The sequence below is a fragment of the Scomber japonicus genome, chromosome 7, assembly GCF_027409825.1.
Source record: "Scomber japonicus isolate fScoJap1 chromosome 7, fScoJap1.pri, whole genome shotgun sequence".
Classification (NCBI taxonomy): domain Eukaryota; kingdom Metazoa; phylum Chordata; class Actinopteri; order Scombriformes; family Scombridae; genus Scomber; species Scomber japonicus.
The window spans coordinates 36935904-36947580 of record NC_070584.1 but is presented as its reverse complement, the minus strand read 5'-3'; positions in this window follow the sequence as shown (position 1 = coordinate 36947580).

Sequence of the window (11677 nt, the reverse complement as noted above, 5' to 3'; positions counted from 1 at the left end):
TCCATGTTTATTAGTGCCACAGGTTCTACTATTAATGTTCTCCATGTTTATTAGTGCCACAGGTTCTACTATTAATGTTCTCCATGTTTATTAGTGCCACAGGTTCTACTATTAATGTTCTCCATGTTTATTAGTGCCACAGGTTCTACTATTAATGTTCTCCATGTTTATTAGTGCCACAGGTTCTACTATTAATGTTCTCCATGTTTATTAGTGCCACAGGTTCTACTATTAATGTTCTCCATGTTTATTAGTGCCACGGGTTCTACTATTAATGTTCTCCATGTTTATTAGTGCCACGGGTTCTACTATTAATGTTCTCCATGTTTATTAGTGCCACGGGTTCTACTATTAATGTTCTCCATGTTTATTAGTGCCACGGGTTCTACTATTAATGTTCTCCATGTTTATTAGTGCCACAGGTTCTACTATTAATGTTCTCCATGTTTATTAGTGCCACAGGTTCTACTATTAATGTTCTCCATGTTTATTAGTGCCACAGGTTCTACTATTAATGTTCTCCATGTTTATTAGTGCCACGGGTTCTACTATTAATGTTCTCCATGTTTATTAGTGCCACAGGTTCTACTATTAATGTTCTCCATGTTTATTAGTGCCACGGGTTCTACTATTAATGTTCTCCATGTTTATTAGTGCCACGGGTTCTACTATTAATGTTCTCCATGTTTATTAGTGCCACAGGTTCTACTATTAATGTTCTCCATGTTTATTAGTGCCACGGGTTCTACTATTAATGTTCTCCATGTTTATTAGTGCCACAGGTTCTACTATTAATGTTCTCCATGTTTATTAGTGCCACAGGTTCTACTATTAATGTTCTCCATGTTTATTAGTGCCACAGGTTCTACTATTAATGTTCTCCATGTTTATTAGTGCCACAGGTTCTACTATTAATGTTCTCCATGTTTATTAGTGCCACAGGTTCTACTATTAATGTTCTCCATGTTTATTAGTGCCACGGGTTCTACTATTAATGTTCTCCATGTTTATTAGTGCCACGGGTTCTACTATTAATGTTCTCCATGTTTATTAGTGCCACGGGTTCTACTATTAATGTTCTCCATGTTTATTAGTGCCACAGGTTCTACTATTAATGTTCTCCATGTTTATTAGTGCCACAGGTTCTACTATTAATGTTCTCCATGTTTATTATTGCCACAGGTTCTACTATTAATGTTCTCCATGTTTATTAGTGCCACAGGTTCTACTATTAATGTTCTCCATGTTTATTATTGCCACAGGTTCTACTATTAATGTTCTCCATGTTTATTAGTGCCACAGGTTCTACTATTAATGTTCTCCATGTTTATTAGTGCCACGGGTTCTACTATTAATGTTCTCCATGTTTATTAGTGCCACAGGTTCTACTATTAATGTTCTCCATACTTATTAGTGCCACGGGTTCTACTATTAATGTTCTCCATGTTTATTATTGCCACAGGTTCTACTATTAATGTTCTCCATGTTTATTAGTGCCACGGGTTCTACTATTAATGTTCTCCATGTTTATTAGTGCCACAGGTTCTACTATTAATGTTCTCCATGTTTATTAGTGCCACGGGTTCTACTATTAATGTTCTCCATGTTTATTAGTGCCACGGGTTCTACTATTAATGTTCTCCATGTTTATTAGTGCCACAGGTTCTACTATTAATGTTCTCCATGTTTATTAGTGCCACAGGTTCTACTATTAATGTTCTCCATGTTTATTAGTGCCACAGGTTCTACTATTAATGTTCTCCATGTTTATTAGTGCCACGGGTTCTACTATTAATGTTCTCCATGTTTATTAGTGCCACGGGTTCTACTATTAATGTTCTCCATGTTTATTAGTGCCACAGGTTCTACTATTAATGTTCTCCATGTTTATTAGTGCCACAGGTTCTACTATTAATGTTCTCCATGTTTATTAGTGCCACGGGTTCTACTATTAATGTTCTCCATGTTTATTAGTGCCACAGGTTCTACTATTAATGTTCTCCATGTTTATTAGTGCCACGGGTTCTACTATTAATGTTCTCCATGTTTATTAGTGCCACGGGTTCTACTATTAATGTTCTCCATGTTTATTAGTGCCACGGGTTCTACTATTAATGTTCTCCATGTTTATTAGTGCCACGGGTTCTACTATTAATGTTCTCCATGTTTATTAGTGCCACAGGTTCTACTATTAATGTTCTCCATGTTTATTAGTGCCACTGGTTCTACTATTAATGTTCTCCATGTTTATTAGTGCCACGGGTTCTACTATTAATGTTCTCCATGTTTATTAGTGCCACGGGTTCTACTATTAATGTTCTCCATGTTTATTAGTGCCACGGGTTCTACTATTAATGTTCTCCATGTTTATTAGTGCCACGGGTTCTACTATTAATGTTCTCCATGTTTATTAGTGCCACGGGTTCTACTATTAATGTTCTCCATGTTTATTAGTGCCACAGGTTCTACTATTAATGTTCTCCATGTTTATTAGTGCCACAGGTTCTACTATTAATGTTCTCCATGTTTATTAGTGCCACAGGTTCTACTATTAATGTTCTCCATGTTTATTAGTGCCACAGGTTCTACTATTAATGTTCTCCATGTTTATTAGTGCCACAGGTTCTACTATTAATGTTCTCCATGTTTATTAGTGCCACAGGTTCTACTATTAATGTTCTCCATGTTTATTAGTGCCACGGGTTCTACTATTAATGTTCTCCATGTTTATTAGTGCCACGGGTTCTACTATTAATGTTCTCCATGTTTATTAGTGCCACGGGTTCTACTATTAATGTTCTCCATGTTTATTAGTGCCACGGGTTCTACTATTAATGTTCTCCATGTTTATTAGTGCCACGGGTTCTACTATTAATGTTCTCCATGTTTATTAGTGCCACAGGTTCTACTATTAATGTTCTCCATGTTTATTAGTGCCACAGGTTCTACTATTAATGTTCTCCATGTTTATTAGTGCCACGGGTTCTACTATTAATGTTCTCCATGTTTATTAGTGCCACAGGTTCTACTATTAATGTTCTCCATGTTTATTAGTGCCACGGGTTCTACTATTAATGTTCTCCATGTTTATTAGTGCCACGGGTTCTACTATTAATGTTCTCCATGTTTATTAGTGCCACAGGTTCTACTATTAATGTTCTCCATGTTTATTAGTGCCACGGGTTCTACTATTAATGTTCTCCATGTTTATTAGTGCCACGGGTTCTACTATTAATGTTCTCCATGTTTATTAGTGCCACAGGTTCTACTATTAATGTTCTCCATGTTTATTAGTGCCACAGGTTCTACTATTAATGTTCTCCATGTTTATTAGTGCCACGGGTTCTACTATTAATGTTCTCCATGTTTATTAGTGCCACGGGTTCTACTATTAATGTTCTCCATGTTTATTAGTGCCACGGGTTCTACTATTAATGTTCTCCATGTTTATTAGTGCCACGGGTTCTACTATTAATGTTCTCCATGTTTATTAGTGCCACGGGTTCTACTATTAATGTTCTCCATGTTTATTAGTGCCACGGGTTCTACTATTAATGTTCTCCATGTTTATTAGTGCCACAGGTTCTACTATTAATGTTCTCCATACTTATTAGTGCCACAGGTTCTACTATTAATGTTCTCCATACTTATTAGTGCCACAGGTTCTACTATTAATGTTCTCCATGTTTATTAGTGCCACAGGTTCTACTATTAATGTTCTCCATGTTTATTAGTGCCACAGGTTCTACTATTAATGTTCTCCATGTTTATTAGTGCCACAGGTTCTACTATTAATGTTCTCCATGTTTATTAGTGCCACAGGTTCTACTATTAATGTTCTCCATGTTTATTAGTGCCACGGGTTCTACTATTAATGTTCTCCATGTTTATTAGTGCCACGGGTTCTACTATTAATGTTCTCCATGTTTATTAGTGCCACGGGTTCTACTATTAATGTTCTCCATGTTTATTAGTGCCACGGGTTCTACTATTAATGTTCTCCATGTTTATTAGTGCCACAGGTTCTACTATTAATGTTCTCCATACTTATTAGTGCCACAGGTTCTACTATTAATGTTCTCCATGTTTATTAGTGCCACGGGTTCTACTATTAATGTTCTCCATGTTTATTAGTGCCACGGGTTCTACTATTAATGTTCTCCATGTTTATTAGTGCCACGGGTTCTACTATTAATGTTCTCCATGTTTATTAGTGCCACAGGTTCTACTATTAATGTTCTCCATGTTTATTAGTGCCACGGGTTCTACTATTAATGTTCTCCATGTTTATTAGTGCCACAGGTTCTACTATTAATGTTCTCCATGTTTATTAGTGCCACGGGTTCTACTATTAATGTTCTCCATGTTTATTAGTGCCACGGGTTCTACTATTAATGTTCTCCATGTTTATTAGTGCCACGGGTTCTACTATTAATGTTCTCCATGTTTATTAGTGCCACGGGTTCTACTATTAATGTTCTCCATGTTTATTAGTGCCACAGGTTCTACTATTAATGTTCTCCATGTTTATTAGTGCCACGGGTTCTACTATTAATGTTCTCCATGTTTATTAGTGCCACAGGTTCTACTATTAATGTTCTCCATGTTTATTAGTGCCACAGGTTCTACTATTAATGTTCTCCATGTTTATTATTGCCACAGGTTCTACTATTAATGTTCTCCATGTTTATTAGTGCCACAGGTTCTACTATTAATGTTCTCCATGTTTATTATTGCCACAGGTTCTACTATTAATGTTCTCCATGTTTATTAGTGCCACAGGTTCTACTATTAATGTTCTCCATGTTTATTAGTGCCACGGGTTCTACTATTAATGTTCTCCATGTTTATTAGTGCCACAGGTTCTACTATTAATGTTCTCCATGTTTATTAGTGCCACGGGTTCTACTATTAATGTTCTCCATGTTTATTAGTGCCACGGGTTCTACTATTAATGTTCTCCATGTTTATTAGTGCCACAGGTTCTACTATTAATGTTCTCCATGTTTATTAGTGCCACGGGTTCTACTATTAATGTTCTCCATGTTTATTAGTGCCACGGGTTCTACTATTAATGTTCTCCATGTTTATTAGTGCCACAGGTTCTACTATTAATGTTCTCCATGTTTATTAGTGCCACAGGTTCTACTATTAATGTTCTCCATGTTTATTAGTGCCACGGGTTCTACTATTAATGTTCTCCATGTTTATTAGTGCCACGGGTTCTACTATTAATGTTCTCCATGTTTATTAGTGCCACAGGTTCTACTATTAATGTTCTCCATGTTTATTAGTGCCACAGGTTCTACTATTAATGTTCTCCATGTTTATTAGTGCCACGGGTTCTACTATTAATGTTCTCCATGTTTATTAGTGCCACAGGTTCTACTATTAATGTTCTCCATGTTTATTAGTGCCACAGGTTCTACTATTAATGTTCTCCATGTTTATTAGTGCCACGGGTTCTACTATTAATGTTCTCCATGTTTATTAGTGCCACGGGTTCTACTATTAATGTTCTCCATGTTTATTAGTGCCACAGGTTCTACTATTAATGTTCTCCATGTTTATTAGTGCCACGGGTTCTACTATTAATGTTCTCCATGTTTATTAGTGCCACGGGTTCTACTATTAATGTTCTCCATGTTTATTAGTGCCACAGGTTCTACTATTAATGTTCTCCATGTTTATTAGTGCCACAGGTTCTACTATTAATGTTCTCCATGTTTATTAGTGCCACGGGTTCTACTATTAATGTTCTCCATGTTTATTAGTGCCACAGGTTCTACTATTAATGTTCTCCATGTTTATTAGTGCCACAGGTTCTACTATTAATGTTCTCCATGTTTATTAGTGCCACGGGTTCTACTATTAATGTTCTCCATGTTTATTAGTGCCACAGGTTCTACTATTAATGTTCTCCATGTTTATTAGTGCCACAGGTTCTACTATTAATGTTCTCCATGTTTATTAGTGCCACGGGTTCTACTATTAATGTTCTCCATGTTTATTAGTGCCACGGGTTCTACTATTAATGTTCTCCATGTTTATTAGTGCCACGGGTTCTACTATTAATGTTCTCCATGTTTATTAGTGCCACGGGTTCTACTATTAATGTTCTCCATGTTTATTAGTGCCACGGGTTCTACTATTAATGTTCTCCATGTTTATTAGTGCCACGGGTTCTACTATTAATGTTCTCCATGTTTATTAGTGCCACGGGTTCTACTATTAATGTTCTCCATGTTTATTAGTGCCACGGGTTCTACTATTAATGTTCTCCATGTTTATTAGTGCCACAGGTTCTACTATTAATGTTCTCCATGTTTATTAGTGCCACAGGTTCTACTATTAATGTTCTCCATGTTTATTAGTGCCACAGGTTCTACTATTAATGTTCTCCATGTTTATTAGTGCCACGGGTTCTACTATTAATGTTCTCCATGTTTATTAGTGCCACGGGTTCTGCTATTAATGTTCTCCATGTTTATTAGTGCCACGGGTTCTACTATTAATGTTCTCCATGTTTATTAGTGCCACGGGTTCTACTATTAATGTTCTCCATGTTTATTAGTGCCACAGGTTCTACTATTAATGTTCTCCATACTTATTAGTGCCACAGGTTCTACTATTAATGTTCTCCATGTTTATTAGTGCCACGGGTTCTACTATTAATGTTCTCCATGTTTATTAGTGCCACAGGTTCTACTATTAATGTTCTCCATGTTTATTAGTGCCACAGGTTCTACTATTAATGTTCTCCATGTTTATTAGTGCCACAGGTTCTACTATTAATGTTCTCCATGTTTATTAGTGCCACAGGTTCTACTATTAATGTTCTCCATGTTTATTAGTGCCACAGGTTCTACTATTAATGTTCTCCATGTTTATTAGTGCCACAGGTTCTACTATTAATGTTCTCCATGTTTATTAGTGCCACGGGTTCTACTATTAATGTTCTCCATGTTTATTAGTGCCACGGGTTCTACTATTAATGTTCTCCATGTTTATTAGTGCCACAGGTTCTACTATTAATGTTCTCCATGTTTATTAGTGCCACGGGTTCTACTATTAATGTTCTCCATGTTTATTAGTGCCACAGGTTCTACTATTAATGTTCTCCATGTTTATTAGTGCCACGGGTTCTACTATTAATGTTCTCCATGTTTATTAGTGCCACGGGTTCTACTATTAATGTTCTCCATGTTTATTAGTGCCACGGGTTCTACTATTAATGTTCTCCATGTTTATTAGTGCCACGGGTTCTACTATTAATGTTCTCCATGTTTATTAGTGCCACAGGTTCTACTATTAATGTTCTCCATACTTATTAGTGCCACAGGTTCTACTATTAATGTTCTCCATGTTTATTATTGCCACAGGTTCTACTATTAATGTTCTCCATGTTTATTAGTGCCACAGGTTCTACTATTAATGTTCTCCATGTTTATTAGTGCCACGGGTTCTACTATTAATGTTCTCCATGTTTATTAGTGCCACAGGTTCTACTATTAATGTTCTCCATACTTATTAGTGCCACGGGTTCTACTATTAATGTTCTCCATGTTTATTATTGCCACAGGTTCTACTATTAATGTTCTCCATGTTTATTAGTGCCACGGGTTCTACTATTAATGTTCTCCATGTTTATTAGTGCCACAGGTTCTACTATTAATGTTCTCCATGTTTATTAGTGCCACAGGTTCTACTATTAATGTTCTCCATGTTTATTAGTGCCACAGGTTCTACTATTAATGTTCTCCATGTTTATTAGTGCCACGGGTTCTACTATTAATGTTCTCCATGTTTATTAGTGCCACGGGTTCTACTATTAATGTTCTCCATGTTTATTAGTGCCACAGGTTCTACTATTAATGTTCTCCATGTTTATTAGTGCCACAGGTTCTACTATTAATGTTCTCCATGTTTATTAGTGCCACGGGTTCTACTATTAATGTTCTCCATGTTTATTAGTGCCACAGGTTCTACTATTAATGTTCTCCATGTTTATTAGTGCCACAGGTTCTACTATTAATGTTCTCCATGTTTATTAGTGCCACGGGTTCTACTATTAATGTTCTCCATGTTTATTAGTGCCACGGGTTCTACTATTAATGTTCTCCATGTTTATTAGTGCCACAGGTTCTACTATTAATGTTCTCCATGTTTATTAGTGCCACGGGTTCTACTATTAATGTTCTCCATGTTTATTAGTGCCACGGGTTCTACTATTAATGTTCTCCATGTTTATTAGTGCCACAGGTTCTACTATTAATGTTCTCCATGTTTATTAGTGCCACAGGTTCTACTATTAATGTTCTCCATGTTTATTAGTGCCACGGGTTCTACTATTAATGTTCTCCATGTTTATTAGTGCCACAGGTTCTACTATTAATGTTCTCCATGTTTATTAGTGCCACAGGTTCTACTATTAATGTTCTCCATGTTTATTAGTGCCACGGGTTCTACTATTAATGTTCTCCATGTTTATTAGTGCCACAGGTTCTACTATTAATGTTCTCCATGTTTATTAGTGCCACAGGTTCTACTATTAATGTTCTCCATGTTTATTAGTGCCACGGGTTCTACTATTAATGTTCTCCATGTTTATTAGTGCCACGGGTTCTACTATTAATGTTCTCCATGTTTATTAGTGCCACGGGTTCTACTATTAATGTTCTCCATGTTTATTAGTGCCACGGGTTCTACTATTAATGTTCTCCATGTTTATTAGTGCCACGGGTTCTACTATTAATGTTCTCCATGTTTATTAGTGCCACGGGTTCTACTATTAATGTTCTCCATGTTTATTAGTGCCACGGGTTCTACTATTAATGTTCTCCATGTTTATTAGTGCCACGGGTTCTACTATTAATGTTCTCCATGTTTATTAGTGCCACAGGTTCTACTATTAATGTTCTCCATGTTTATTAGTGCCACAGGTTCTACTATTAATGTTCTCCATGTTTATTAGTGCCACAGGTTCTACTATTAATGTTCTCCATGTTTATTAGTGCCACGGGTTCTACTATTAATGTTCTCCATGTTTATTAGTGCCACGGGTTCTGCTATTAATGTTCTCCATGTTTATTAGTGCCACGGGTTCTACTATTAATGTTCTCCATGTTTATTAGTGCCACGGGTTCTACTATTAATGTTCTCCATGTTTATTAGTGCCACAGGTTCTACTATTAATGTTCTCCATACTTATTAGTGCCACAGGTTCTACTATTAATGTTCTCCATGTTTATTAGTGCCACGGGTTCTACTATTAATGTTCTCCATGTTTATTAGTGCCACAGGTTCTACTATTAATGTTCTCCATGTTTATTAGTGCCACAGGTTCTACTATTAATGTTCTCCATGTTTATTAGTGCCACAGGTTCTACTATTAATGTTCTCCATGTTTATTAGTGCCACAGGTTCTACTATTAATGTTCTCCATGTTTATTAGTGCCACAGGTTCTACTATTAATGTTCTCCATGTTTATTAGTGCCACAGGTTCTACTATTAATGTTCTCCATGTTTATTAGTGCCACGGGTTCTACTATTAATGTTCTCCATGTTTATTAGTGCCACGGGTTCTACTATTAATGTTCTCCATGTTTATTAGTGCCACAGGTTCTACTATTAATGTTCTCCATGTTTATTAGTGCCACGGGTTCTACTATTAATGTTCTCCATGTTTATTAGTGCCACAGGTTCTACTATTAATGTTCTCCATGTTTATTAGTGCCACGGGTTCTACTATTAATGTTCTCCATGTTTATTAGTGCCACGGGTTCTACTATTAATGTTCTCCATGTTTATTAGTGCCACGGGTTCTACTATTAATGTTCTCCATGTTTATTAGTGCCACGGGTTCTACTATTAATGTTCTCCATGTTTATTAGTGCCACAGGTTCTACTATTAATGTTCTCCATACTTATTAGTGCCACAGGTTCTACTATTAATGTTCTCCATGTTTATTAGTGCCACAGGTTCTACTATTAATGTTCTCCATGTTTATTAGTGCCACGGGTTCTACTATTAATGTTCTCCATGTTTATTAGTGCCACAGGTTCTACTATTAATGTTCTCCATGTTTATTAGTGCCACAGGTTCTACTATTAATGTTCTCCATGTTTATTAGTGCCACAGGTTCTACTATTAATGTTCTCCATGTTTATTAGTGCCACAGGTTCTACTATTAATGTTCTCCATGTTTATTAGTGCCACAGGTTCTACTATTAATGTTCTCCATGTTTATTAGTGCCACAGGTTCTACTATTAATGTTCTCCATGTTTATTAGTGCCACAGGTTCTACTATTAATGTTCTCCATGTTTATTAGTGCCACGGGTTCTACTATTAATGTTCTCCATGTTTATTAGTGCCACAGGTTCTACTATTAATGTTCTCCATGTTTATTAGTGCCACGGGTTCTACTATTAATGTTCTCCATGTTTATTAGTGCCACAGGTTCTACTATTAATGTTCTCCATGTTTATTAGTGCCACAGGTTCTACTATTAATGTTCTCCATGTTTATTAGTGCCACAGGTTCTACTATTAATGTTCTCCATGTTTATTAGTGCCACAGGTTCTACTATTAATGTTCTCCATGTTTATTAGTGCCACAGGTTCTACTATTAATGTTCTCCATGTTTATTAGTGCCACAGGTTCTACTATTAATGTTCTCCATGTTTATTATTCTTCCACCATTTTTCGGCGCGTTCTCCCGCAGCTTTGACGAAACCCGACAATATATACATCAGAACGTGCGGATCGATCGGGGGAGAGGTGCTATGACTTCTGGTGTTGAAATTCCAAAGTTATTCCCAAAACACCGGGAATATTTCTCCGTTGGAAATGAATGGGAATTTTTTTTTAAAACCACAAAATTTCACCTTTTTTCAGAGTCACCTAGCTCTCTCATACGTTAACGTAGAAACGTGATTCAAACTTTAAAACAGAGGAAAACTTGTCCTCTCTGAAAAAATACCAAACTGTTTTTACATAACATGTAAACTTTTCAAACTATGAGCAGTCAAACGAGGAGTGGAAATCACTTTTTCTTCAAAGTTAGAGTGGAAGCGGCAGTTAGCTAGAGTGAGAGAAGCAGTAAAAAATGACCTTCATTTTTATTTTTAACTTGAGCTCACGGCCAAACCGTAAAAAGGAGACAAATAATTTTTGGTCAAAATATAGACATAGGTGTTGGGATTCATAAAATGTGACTTTGACAGGCGGGGTCTGCACAAAATTTAAACGGGGGGGGCCGAGACCGGCGGCAATACCTGTCTCGCTCCCCATTAAACCTAATGTAATCGTCTTCTTTTTTCAAAAGAATCTCACTCTGTGTTCACACTGAGCTTACTCGCTCATTTTAAGGAATATCTGAATAAAATAAACACTGTCAGAATCTGCCGGCTTCTGTGTCTCTCACGGTGTTTTAGGTTTTTGGACAGGAGTTACGGTTTTCTCACAGTTTGTAATTGTTCGGGACCTTGTCAGAAGCCAAATTCTTCAGAATTTTGAGAATTTTTTCCAAACAGATTCTCAAATCACCGTAGCAACCGCAGGGCCTTAGCTGCCCTTAGCAACCGCAGGGCCTTAGCTGCCCTTAGCAACCGTAGGGCCTTAGCTGACCTTAGCAACCGCAGGGCCTTAGCTGACCTTAGCAACCGCAGGGCC